Below are 11,085 nucleotides of genomic sequence, written 5' to 3'. Positions count from 1 at the left end.
GCCCTAGGGCCATGGGCTGTTGTTCCTTCTGCCTGGAAAGCTCTCCTTCAACCTGTTTCAGGGAGTTAGGATCTACTAATGCTTCAGCTGTCAAGAAGATACCTCTTCTTCAGGGACTTCTTCATTGAGTTCCTGGTTCAGGTCATGTAGATGTGTGATACAGTTTCTCATGGTTCCCTGTACTCATCTTCCATAACACTATCAAAGTTAACAGTTGTGCACATATCTTTAATATTATTTTCTTAGTGTTTATCTCCACCCCTAGACCGTAAGTACCATAAGGGCAGGGTTTGTATGACTCACCACTCTTTCCCAAGTACCTTGTCCAGAAAGAGTATGTGGTGGTTTTAAAACACGTCTGCAAAGTTTTTGACACTCTTCTCACCAAGAGATAGAGTCTAACAGACTTCCCTTTAAATATGGGCTGGGCTAATAATGACTTGCATCTAATAACAGAATGTGGCAGGGCAATGCTTTTATAGCTTGGCCATAAAAGGTAATATGGATTCCTCCTGGCCTGCTTTCTCGCTGGAGGCTCCTTTTCAGAACCCAGCTGCCATGCTATGAAGATGCCCGGGCCACATAGAAAGGCTACATGTCAGTGTTTCAGCCAAAAGCCCCACTGCAAACCTAGCCTACAGCCAGCATCAACTGCCAGACATGTACTGAGGATATGTGTACTATCCTGGAGAGAAGGTCTCTAGGCACAATGTTGATCAGATTCTTAAAAGGTCTGTGTTCCAGAAGTTTTAAGAACTACTGATTTAGTACAACAATCTCAATTTCTAGATTAAGAAATGGAGGACACTTCATTTTCTGGTAATAAGGCAGATTAGGTACCTTAAATAAGCTTCCTTCTGAAAACAGTTCTAGAAAAGAGAAAACAAAAATCTTTTTAAAGTGCAGAGCAGGCAAGAAGTAAGAAATACTCAGGCCAAAAAATCTCAAGAATCCAGAGAAGCAAACTGAACAGGTAAACTGACTTTTACCTTGAGGGTATTTTAATTAATTAATTGGTGAAAAAAGAATAACATGCGATCTACCCTCTTAAAACTTTTAAGTGCACACAGTACAATATTATTAAGTATAAGCACATATTGTACAGCCAATATCTAGAACGTTTCCATCTTGCACAAATGAGGCTTTATCATTTTTATTTTTTAACTCTGTAAACTTGAACTTCAATTTTCATGGTTTCATGGAAGTGGGATGATTTGAGAGGAACCAGTGGTGTGTTAGTAACTGGCTGTTCAAGTAAACTAAGCAGCCTGTTTTTAGAGTTTGTTAATTTTTATTGTGTAAATGCTCCTACCATGGCAGATTTCCAGCAATCAATAGTACTAAGAACTGGTATGCAAAAAACCTGGATATTTGGTTCTTCTGAGCTGGTGGAGGTCATTTCCAGCACACTGCTAATAGAAATTTAGGGCCCCTCTAAGGTGGGAAGTCTAATAGAACATTCCCCATGAAAAATCAGGACTTCAGAGAATTAATGATCTACATATAAGCACCAAGGTACCATTCAAATGCACAAAAGCAATAATATGTAAGGTTGGAGGGGCCAATTAAAATTAGTTCTAAGGTCCTTGTTTTATTTAAGAACAAGTTAAAGATATTGACTAACTATAGAATTAAACAAATAAAATATGCATGTTAAAATGTCTAGGGAACCACTAAAAATAGCAAAGAAAGTAGAATTTGCAAACTAGTAAAGGAGAAAAATGGAATAAGAAAAAGAATGCAAGAAAGACTAGAAAAAGAAACCTAGAAAAGGTGGGATAAAAATATAATAATACATTAGAAATACATATATACATACACATAAATAAATACACAAATGTATGTGTATGTATGTATTTGTATTTTAATAAATTTAAATGGACTAAATGCTTCAGTTAAAATAAAAAAGATTGCCAGCCTAGACAAAGGGACCCAGTTATAAACTATTCATCAGAGGCATATCAAAAACATAAGAATACAGAATGTTTGAAAGTAAAAAGATGGAAAAAAATCTGTCAAATACTAACCATAGCTGACATATATATATATATGCATATATATATATTAAAATCAAAGTAGACTTTAGAACAAAAAACATTATGATAGAAAAAAATGTCAGTACATTATGAAATTTCCAATTAATCAGAAAGAAAAAATAATCTTCAATTTATATACACCTAATAACATAACTTCAAAATAGATAAAGCAAAAGGAAAAAGCAAGGAAAGCAAGATAAAAATAGACTAATTCACAATACAGTGAGAGATGTTAACACACCTCTCTCAGTAACTGACAGATCGAGTCAACAATCAGTAAGGATTAGGAAATTTAAGTCCATAGGGAGGAATGACACACCTTCCTTCATCCTTCCACAAACACCAAGGGCCTGCCACGTCCCAGATACCACACTTATTTGCTTTGCCATTTAATTCTTAGAGGAAAAAAAAATGACTTTACTTTTGAAGGCAGGAATTTTAGTAGCATTGATAAATTAGGAGACTGAGGCTTAAATAATTTGGATAAGATGCTCTTCCCCAGAAATCTTAAATGTCAAATCCCACTCCCTAACACATCCTCCAATCTTCTTATTAATGGACAACCTTAAGCCCCCTACACCTCCTCTTTGACTCCCTAGAGATCTCTCATCCAAGTATTTTGGCCTCCATCACACTTCCTTCTTCCCCAGCCTGGACCCCTGGAGGGTCATTTGAATCTTTCCCTACCCAGTACCCCTGATTTCCTTGCACCCTTATCCTCTTGAGCAGGACTCATCCCCATATCACGCTTAGAGTCTGCTTTGTCTTGAGTCTGGCGAGCCTGCTGAGCCCTGCTGGAGAAAGCTGTCCATCTCTACGAATTCTCCGCATTCCAGGATTCCATTGCCCCACTAATTCTGGGGATCTTGCTCTACCAGCTCTGCTCACCCCATATCTACAAACCCTTGCTCTCTTGGCTCTTTCTCCTTCTCCCAACAACTTTCTCAAGTCTCTTCCACTCCAAAAAGGATCTTCTCCCTTTCCTGGTCACCATGTAACCACGTGATGCCTCTCCCTATTCAAATTTCTCCAAAGAGTAAATAATACATTCTCTGCTTCCTCATCTCCCATCATTCCTTCCTCATCCTTTGCGGGCTGCCTTTAGCCCCCATCACCCCACTGAAACTCTCTTTCTAAAACCACCAAGAACTTTCTAATAACTAAGTCCAAGAGATATTTTTTTCAGTCTTCTTATACCTTGGGCTCCCCCAGGCCTCAAAAGCCTTAGGCTATGCATGGAACTACATGAATAAAATGAAACAATAAGCACCCAAATTCTACTTTGCGATACAATGAGTCATACGAAATACATATTTGGTTATTCAGATGACCAAATATGTATTTCCCAGGTAGATCTGGTCTTTATCCACAGTTCCTGAAAACAGTGCAGAGTCTTAATGGTGAAATGGGTGTCTTGTCATGTTAATGAGAGACTTTTGGACCCCACCCAAGGGTGGGGACTGGAGGGTGAATCAGCCAATGGTCAATAATTTAGAGAATCATGACTTTGAAATGAAGCCCTCACAAAAACCCCTGAGAAGCGCGTGGACCCACTCTCTGTGGGCAAGTTTCCATGCTTGGGGAACCAGAAGGCTTTCAAGCGCCCTCAAGCCAGGCCCCAAGCTCCGCGGGGATAGAAGCTCCTTTATTTGGGACCTTGTCCTATGTATCTCTTCACCCGGCTGCTAACTTGTACCCTTTATGGTATCCTTTATTAACCTGGTAAACATAACTGTTTTCCTGAGTTCTGGGAGCTGCTCTAGCCAATTATTCGAACCTAAGGGAGAGGTCGTGGGAACCTCCACTCTGCAGCAGGTAGGTCAGAAGCACACAGAGCAGCCTGGGGCCTGCCGCCGGTGTCTGGAGTCGGGGATGGAGGGCAGCCTCGTAGGAGGGAGCCCTTACCCTGGGGAAACAGGTGCTGTCCCCAGGCAGATAGTGTCAGAATTGAGTTGAGTTCTCGGATCCCCTGCTGGGGTGGTGTGTGTGTGTGTGTGTGGAAAGACCCCCTTACAGACAGACACACACTGGAAGGGGGAGAGCCCCAAAGGAGTTGTACTACTGTTATGCAGCTGCATAACATCATTGTGTGTGTATGGGAAAAAGAAACACACATGTTCTTTGCATCCACCTGCCGCGGCAGATGGGGAGTCCTTAAGCCCCCGGGAAGCACACCCACATATTTCTGAGATCCAACAGGCCATGGCTTCTGTGGGCTCACAGTCAGGCTGACCCAGGAGGGCACAGCCACGGCCCTATCTTCTCCCACCTTGACCGAGGCAGAGAGCTCTGGAGAAGCCAAAGCTGTGAGGAATACCACAGTGGAGGAGGAGATTCTCTCTGCTCTAGAGTTCCCAAGGCAGAACTGCTCGCTCCTTGAAATCCCACATTTTTTTTCATTACACTGTCTCCCTCCATAGGACTCACACATGACCCCAGTGGGCCAGATCAGGAGGTGAACCTGAATACAGACTGAGAGGCAGACTCAGATTCTTTATTCGCCCATCTCCTGCTTCCCACAAGCACTAGGGTGTTTCCCCGGGGGCCAAGGTCGTAACTTGTTCTTCCCTCAGTGAAGCAGGCCCTGCTGCTTGGCTACCAGATGTGTTACCCCTTCGTCCTTGTTAACTGCCTCCTGGCCTTGTTCAGATAGCCATTCTCCTCAGCGAATGACTTTAGTGAAAGAAGATCGAGGCCTAGCCCCATGGAAACCCCACTGCCGTCATAGTGTCCCCAGTCTTCCCTCCTAGTGACTGTTTGAAGCATGGTCTTCTTACCAAAAATCCCATTTCCGTGAGGCTGAAAAACCGAAGTTCAAGTTCACTAAGTTCAAACAATGTCTTCAAGGCAAGAGCTGATTTCATTGCTCTGGATTCATTGCCCTCTGAATTCTAGCTGTTGCTTCTCTCTATTCAAATTTCTCCAAAGAGTAAATAATACTGTCTCTGCTTCCTCATCTCCCATCCTTCCTTCCTCATTCTTTGCGGGCTGCCTTTAGCACCCATCACCCCACTGAAACTCTCTTTCTAAAACCACCAAGGCCTGAGTCTTCCTCACTTCACTGGTAGCTCATCAGTACATTTAAGGTGTTTTTTTTTTGGACACCTAGAATTTGGTGTTGTTTTCAGAAAGAGGGTTAGTTAGGGTCCCTAGACTGCTATACTCCCGGAAAGGGTCCCAGTTTCCTAGTCTGTAAAATGAGGCGGTTGGACTAGATCAGTGATTCCTCACTTATTGGGAACACGACCCATACAGGACACTTTGGTGCCCTGCCCACATCCCCTCAGATTCCTTTACCAGCTTTGTGCACCCCTTCCTTCATCAAGCTTTGTTTAAGGATTGCCCTTGGGAACTGGATGCTCCTTGTTCCCCAGGAGACCTTGAAGTGTGTGGCAGTTGACGACCCACACGCGACTGCAGGGCACCTGGCCCATGGCCATCGACTGACTGCCATGGGCATCCAAAAGTCCAGCTACTTTGTCTTGAGTAGAAACAAACTTGGAGATGTAATCATGCTCCCGAGGTCCCCACAGAACCAGGCTGACGATGGGGTTTCACACCAAACTGCATCCTTCCTGGCTTCCTCCCCTCCCCTACTGCCCTGCTTCCCCTTCTCCCTCACTGGTTTCTTCCGGGAGGATTTCTTTGCTTAATCACTTAGGCATGAATCATCTCAGGATGTGCATCTGGGAGAACCTGACCCATAGCATGGATTCCTTTCAGAATCTGATAAAAGCCATTGATCTTGCCCCCAGAAAAATACACACACACACACATTAAAAATATTGTAATACCTTTTGCTCCCCCAAACCATCCATGGGCCCAAGATTAAGAACTCTAGACAAAAGGATGGGGCCCATCCATGGCTGCCTAGTTCTCCACCCTGGATGAGCTTGAGGAGTTTAGCTTTGAGTGTCTGAATCACAGCTTCCAGGCAGGTGGGATCCAAAGTCCTTTAAGTAAATTCCTTTTCCGTCTAAACTAGTCAGCCTTGGTTTCTGTTACCGTCAACGAAGAATCTTGACAGAGACACCGACTGCCACACGCTTCATCTTCCAGCAGGTCCTGACTCCTCGTTGCTCCCCCCACGCAGTGCTGGTCTTGCTTATGCTGTCTTCCCTGCCTGGAGCACCCTACCTCTTCCTTTTCATCTAACTACATTCATTTTTAAACTCAACTCTGACAACACCTCCTCCAGGAAGCCTTCCCTGAGAGCCAGTCTTGGGATGATGCCCCCAAAGGGGTCCCAAGAATAGGTGGCCCACACTAACCCATGCATTGACCTTACTGTTTTACAGGGATCTGTACATGAGTCCGTCTTCCCCTCTATGGGATAAGTTCCTCCAACGTAGGGACTAAGTTTGGTCTTTTCTGTATCCCCAGCACCTAGCTCAGGGCTAGCTGTCTAGTAGGAGTTAAAAAGACTTGTTGGATGAATGCAGGAATACTTATAATTTTCTGGTGGAGGCAGGGTTTAATCCAGTTTTTCTTGCTCAAAGCCTGTGCATTTTCTACCTTAGATACCAGGGGATGGGGGTGGACTTGTTGAGACTGAAGTTTTTCCCATCCCTGGAGTTCCCTGTTTCCTCTTGCTGAGGCTGTAGATGCTTCTTTGGAGGCTACAGCCAATCCCAAAGGGCCTAGGGCCTCCCTACGTCCACACTTACTGTGCTGGCAGCTGGAAATGAATCTGGGCCGAACAGTCCCTGCGGTGGTGGCTGTGGCCCCTCTTCTCCTGGACTCCTGTCTGGTGGGGCCGTCTGGCAGCACTGCGGTCCCCTCCTTCCTGCCTTCTGTGCTGTGCCCCGCACTACACTCCCTGCACCACCCCCTCCTTCCCCACTCCTGGCCAGGGGCCTGGGTCAGTGAGCAAACCTCAGCACATCTCCAGCGAGTGCCTGCTTTCTAACCACAGCTCTCCTGAGGAAACCCCTTCCGGGTGGAAGCCTCCCACGGGGGCTGTGGCCCAGGCCTGCCCACTGCCCGCTGAGGAACCTGGACTTTGGGTGCAGCCCCCAGGCAGGGGCTGCGCGCTCCCCTCCCCCGGCGCCCTGGGCTCCGGCGCTGCGGGTGCCGCCGTCACTGCCAGGAGCCCGCTGCTCTGCAGCTGCCCGCTTCCTCGGGCCGGGCCGAGGCACCGTCTGCGGAGCCTCTCTCCTCGGGAGGAGGAAAGCGGACTGCGCTCTCCCGCCAGGCCCCGGACCGCCTCCCTTTCCGGCACAGGACCGGCTCTCTCCGCGTTTAATTCCCTAGCGGCGGCTGCCCGTTCCCTGGCCTGTGTCCGCGGAGTCCCCCGCCCCGGCCTGGGGTCTCTGTCTGCGGAGGGGAGGCTGTGGCTCGGCCGCAAGCCTGGGTCCCTCTCGGGAGGCCCTGGCCTGCCCAGCAGGGTGGCCAGAGCATGTTTGTCAGGTCCCGGCCTGGGCAGGGCTGGTGGCCCAAAGGCCTCTGTCTGCGGGCAGGGCTGGCTTTTGGGAAGGTCAGGGCGCACCCGCAGGACGCCTCTCCTGCCTCCCCCGCGCGCTGCTCCCTCTTCTCCCTCCACCCTGGCAGGGGGTTTCTGGCACCCACGGCATTTTCGGGAAAATGGGTGGTGCCGTGCCCTCGCTCGCCAAAGCAGCAGCACCTGTAAAAACCCATCGGAGCAGTGGTTCTCAGCTACGGCTGCAGGTGAACCCCCCGAGATCTTTCTGAACATGCCATGGCCAGGCCGCACCCCACGCTAGTTCACGCAGCTTCTCTGAGGGTGGGCGTGGGCAGGGCTGTGTTTTAACCCCCTACCCCCTGCCAGAGGGTCCCTGTGAGGCAGCACTGGAGCCTCACAGAGACCCTGAAAGACAGACACCGCCATTACCCCACTCTGCAGATGGGGACACTGGGGCTCAGAGAGGCAAACCTGGCCAAGGTCAGAGGACAAGTGGAAGGGGTGGGCCTGAAGTCCCAGGGACCGCATTTGCTTTGGATCCAGGCTTCCAGAGGCATCATGGGGCCTCAGACCGGCCCAGGAGCTCATCTCCTTTGGCTGGGAAAACATCTCTGCCACCTCTCTCTCCAAAGGCCTGGGCTGGGACTCCTCCAAGCCCAGAACACCGTGGGTCACCTCCTCTCACGCAGCCCTGGGTTCCTCTCACTGGAAAGCCGTGCCCTTTGGTGAGGGGGAGGATGCATTTTTGAGGTGAACTGCTGTATGACAGCCAGGAACGGAAAATATTAAGAGCGCAGGGGCGCCAACAGAGTTCACCCCTGGGCCAGAAAGTCCGGAGAAGAGGAGGGAGTCTCCCTGCGGTGGAGGCCCGGGGCCTGGCGGGGTCAGCCGCATACCCGCACCCTGGATCTCAGGCTTCCTCCATCCCCAGGGTCAGAGCAAGCCTGGCTTGGGCCACGGGAAGGCCCCGAAGTAGAGACCCCAAGGGAAAGCCCCAGCGGTACGAAAGATTTGGTTAACCCTGAACACCAGAAGAGGCAAGGGGCCACTGAGGGTAGAATATCTTACTGGGAGCACATGCAGCTAGGCCAGCCCAGTCCACACACACGCTCTGAACATCCTAGGTGCTGAACAGGAGTGAGACATAGCCCCAGTACTCCAGGGATTTCACCATAGAGATGAGACTTGCAAGAAAACAATGTCAGTAGAATGTGATAGACACTCTGCTGGAGTTGTGCACTGCATACAAGACCTGTAGAAGTCAGAAGAGGGGCAGTTAGCTCTGGAAGGGTTCCTGGAGAGGGTGGTAACTGGCTGAGTCTTGCTACAAATAGATACGTGCACAAAGCCTTTAGGGGCCTGTCTCTGTGTGTTTGGAAAAAGAGACACAGAGACACAAGCAAATGGACTTATTCTCCCCATGGAGGCCCCTGCCATCTCTCCCTTTCCCACTGCTCATCACAAACACAGTAAGGTACAGACACATTGTAGCACAAATTATAACACACACACTCATGTACATGGTAGTGGAGAATGTACCAGAGTTCTTGGTAAGAGAGCTATTCCTGTAAAAAAAAAAAGTTTTAATAAAAACTGGGGATAGAAGGTGAGGCCCCCGGTGGTTGGCAATCTGCAGGGTCTGGGCTTCAGAGGCTGGGAAGCTGCTCTGCTGAAAATAGAATAGTCTGGAGGCGGGTGTAAGGAACAGTGGTGGAAGAGGAAGAGGAGGGAGCTGGAGAGTCCATCTAATCCTCTCATTTTACTGTGGAGGAAACTGAGGTCCAGAGAGGGAAAGTGAAATGCCTAAAGTCACACTGCACTTGGGGATCAGAGCTCAGTGTGGGCACATACACATGATGACATGCCCAATCAGGCTTGCACGTTCCCACACAGCCACTCACCCTCCGTGCACACAGTTATGCACACCTCCACCCCACAGACAAAGGTGCTGTCCCCTGGGTTGCCATCATCTACACTCCGGCTGCTCAGATCCCTCATGAGCTGGAGCAGCTGGGCTTACCTGCCTGCTCACTTCCCCCTCCCACCCCAACCCTCCGGGATCATGAAGCGCATAGTGGGAAGTACAGCCTTTGGGAATTTTGGGTCATGCTGTTTATGGGTCTGCTCTGAGCATTCCCTGGGGCTCCCTCAAGCAGGGAAGGAGGTTAACCCCAGAATAGACTCAGAGCTGCCCAGACACCAGGAGTCAGAGCTGGTCCTGCATCTTGAAGGCAGAATGTCCCAGGGTCTCAGGGCAGAGCCAGTAACCTCACCAGACCCAGAAATGGGATGTAGTCCCCTAGCTTCACATCTCAGTGAAATGCCAAGGAGCCTTTTGGATGCAGAGAGGAGCCTACATGTGGAACAAAAAAACCAGGGCTCCATCCTGGCTCTGCTGCCTCCTCCGTGAATGGCCTTGGGTAAGCCCCTTCCTCTCTGAGATCTATGAATTTTTGAAATCCAGCTAGCTGCTGGGGACACAGAGATAAGTGAGGCAGAGTCCTTGCCCTTTGGAAGCTCGAGTGAGGGAAGACACAGCATTGCTAGGTGGAGCGAAAAGCTCTTCAACTCAGGGTGGAGCCAGGTGGGAAATGGTGAGGCTGGGGCTGGGGCAACACAGAGGGAGGAGAGGGGTGTGAGCTGGAGCGCTCAGGGCATGTGTGTGTGTGAACGATTCAGGTATGAGGATAAACCCTCATATTGTGTGGCAACCCTCATTGTGTCACCATACCCCAGATCCCCTTCTATCTGTAAGTGTTCACTGGGCAGCCCCCTACTTGCAGAAGCAGCACCACCATGGTATTGGTCTGGGAATGGCCACTGATTGGCTTAGGCGAGCATCTGACCTAAACCAGCCCATTGGCAGGCCAGCTGTTGACTGGCCAAGGGCTTCATGGGAAAGACTCCACCCAATAGGAGAGGTGGTGGCAGCTAGCTGAGCCAATCAAAATGGTTCCTAATGGAATCTGAATTTAAAAATGCAGGAGATGGGCTCCTCAGGAGCAAGAGGCAAGTGGAGCTGCCACACAGAAAGAAGCAGACACAGTACCGGAGAAACAGGCAGCCTGGGAGAGAGGGGCCTGCCCCAGATTGCTCAGCCCCAGCTCCTGACTTCGACTATATTAACAAGCCTCCTTTTTTCTCAGAATGGCCTGCTCCCAGTAATGCATAACCAGATAAGGAGTGCCCTCATCTCCCTGGCATCCTAGAGCACAACCAGCTCTGTCCACCATCCTGTAAGAGAGGCCACCATGAGAAAATGGAAAAAACAGAGGACTGGAAATTAGGACATCCAGCCTGGGTTCGAGCCTGAATCAAGTTCCCAAGCTAGCTTCCCCAAGAGCCAGGTCTTGGCAGAAGTTTCCATACACCTTGCACAGTTTGCCTTCTCCACAGATGATGATTGGGCTAAAATCAACAGCAACTTTGATAGGAGTAAGCATCCAGAAAAGTAAAGGCAGCTGATCCATTCTTGGCACTCTCCCTCTGTCTGATGGAGGCTGATTAGCTGGGTGTAGAGGATTCAAAAGCTCTCTGACCAGGAGCCTCCTGGGAGATATGAGAGTCACTGGAGAGAAGGAGCAGTTCTGGACCCAGGACTGTGCTTGACAGTCATAGCAGCCTCCT

This window comes from Manis pentadactyla, chromosome 11 (assembly GCF_030020395.1).
Source record: "Manis pentadactyla isolate mManPen7 chromosome 11, mManPen7.hap1, whole genome shotgun sequence".
Lineage (NCBI taxonomy): Eukaryota > Metazoa > Chordata > Mammalia > Pholidota > Manidae > Manis > Manis pentadactyla.
This window is presented reverse-complemented; position numbering follows the sequence as displayed.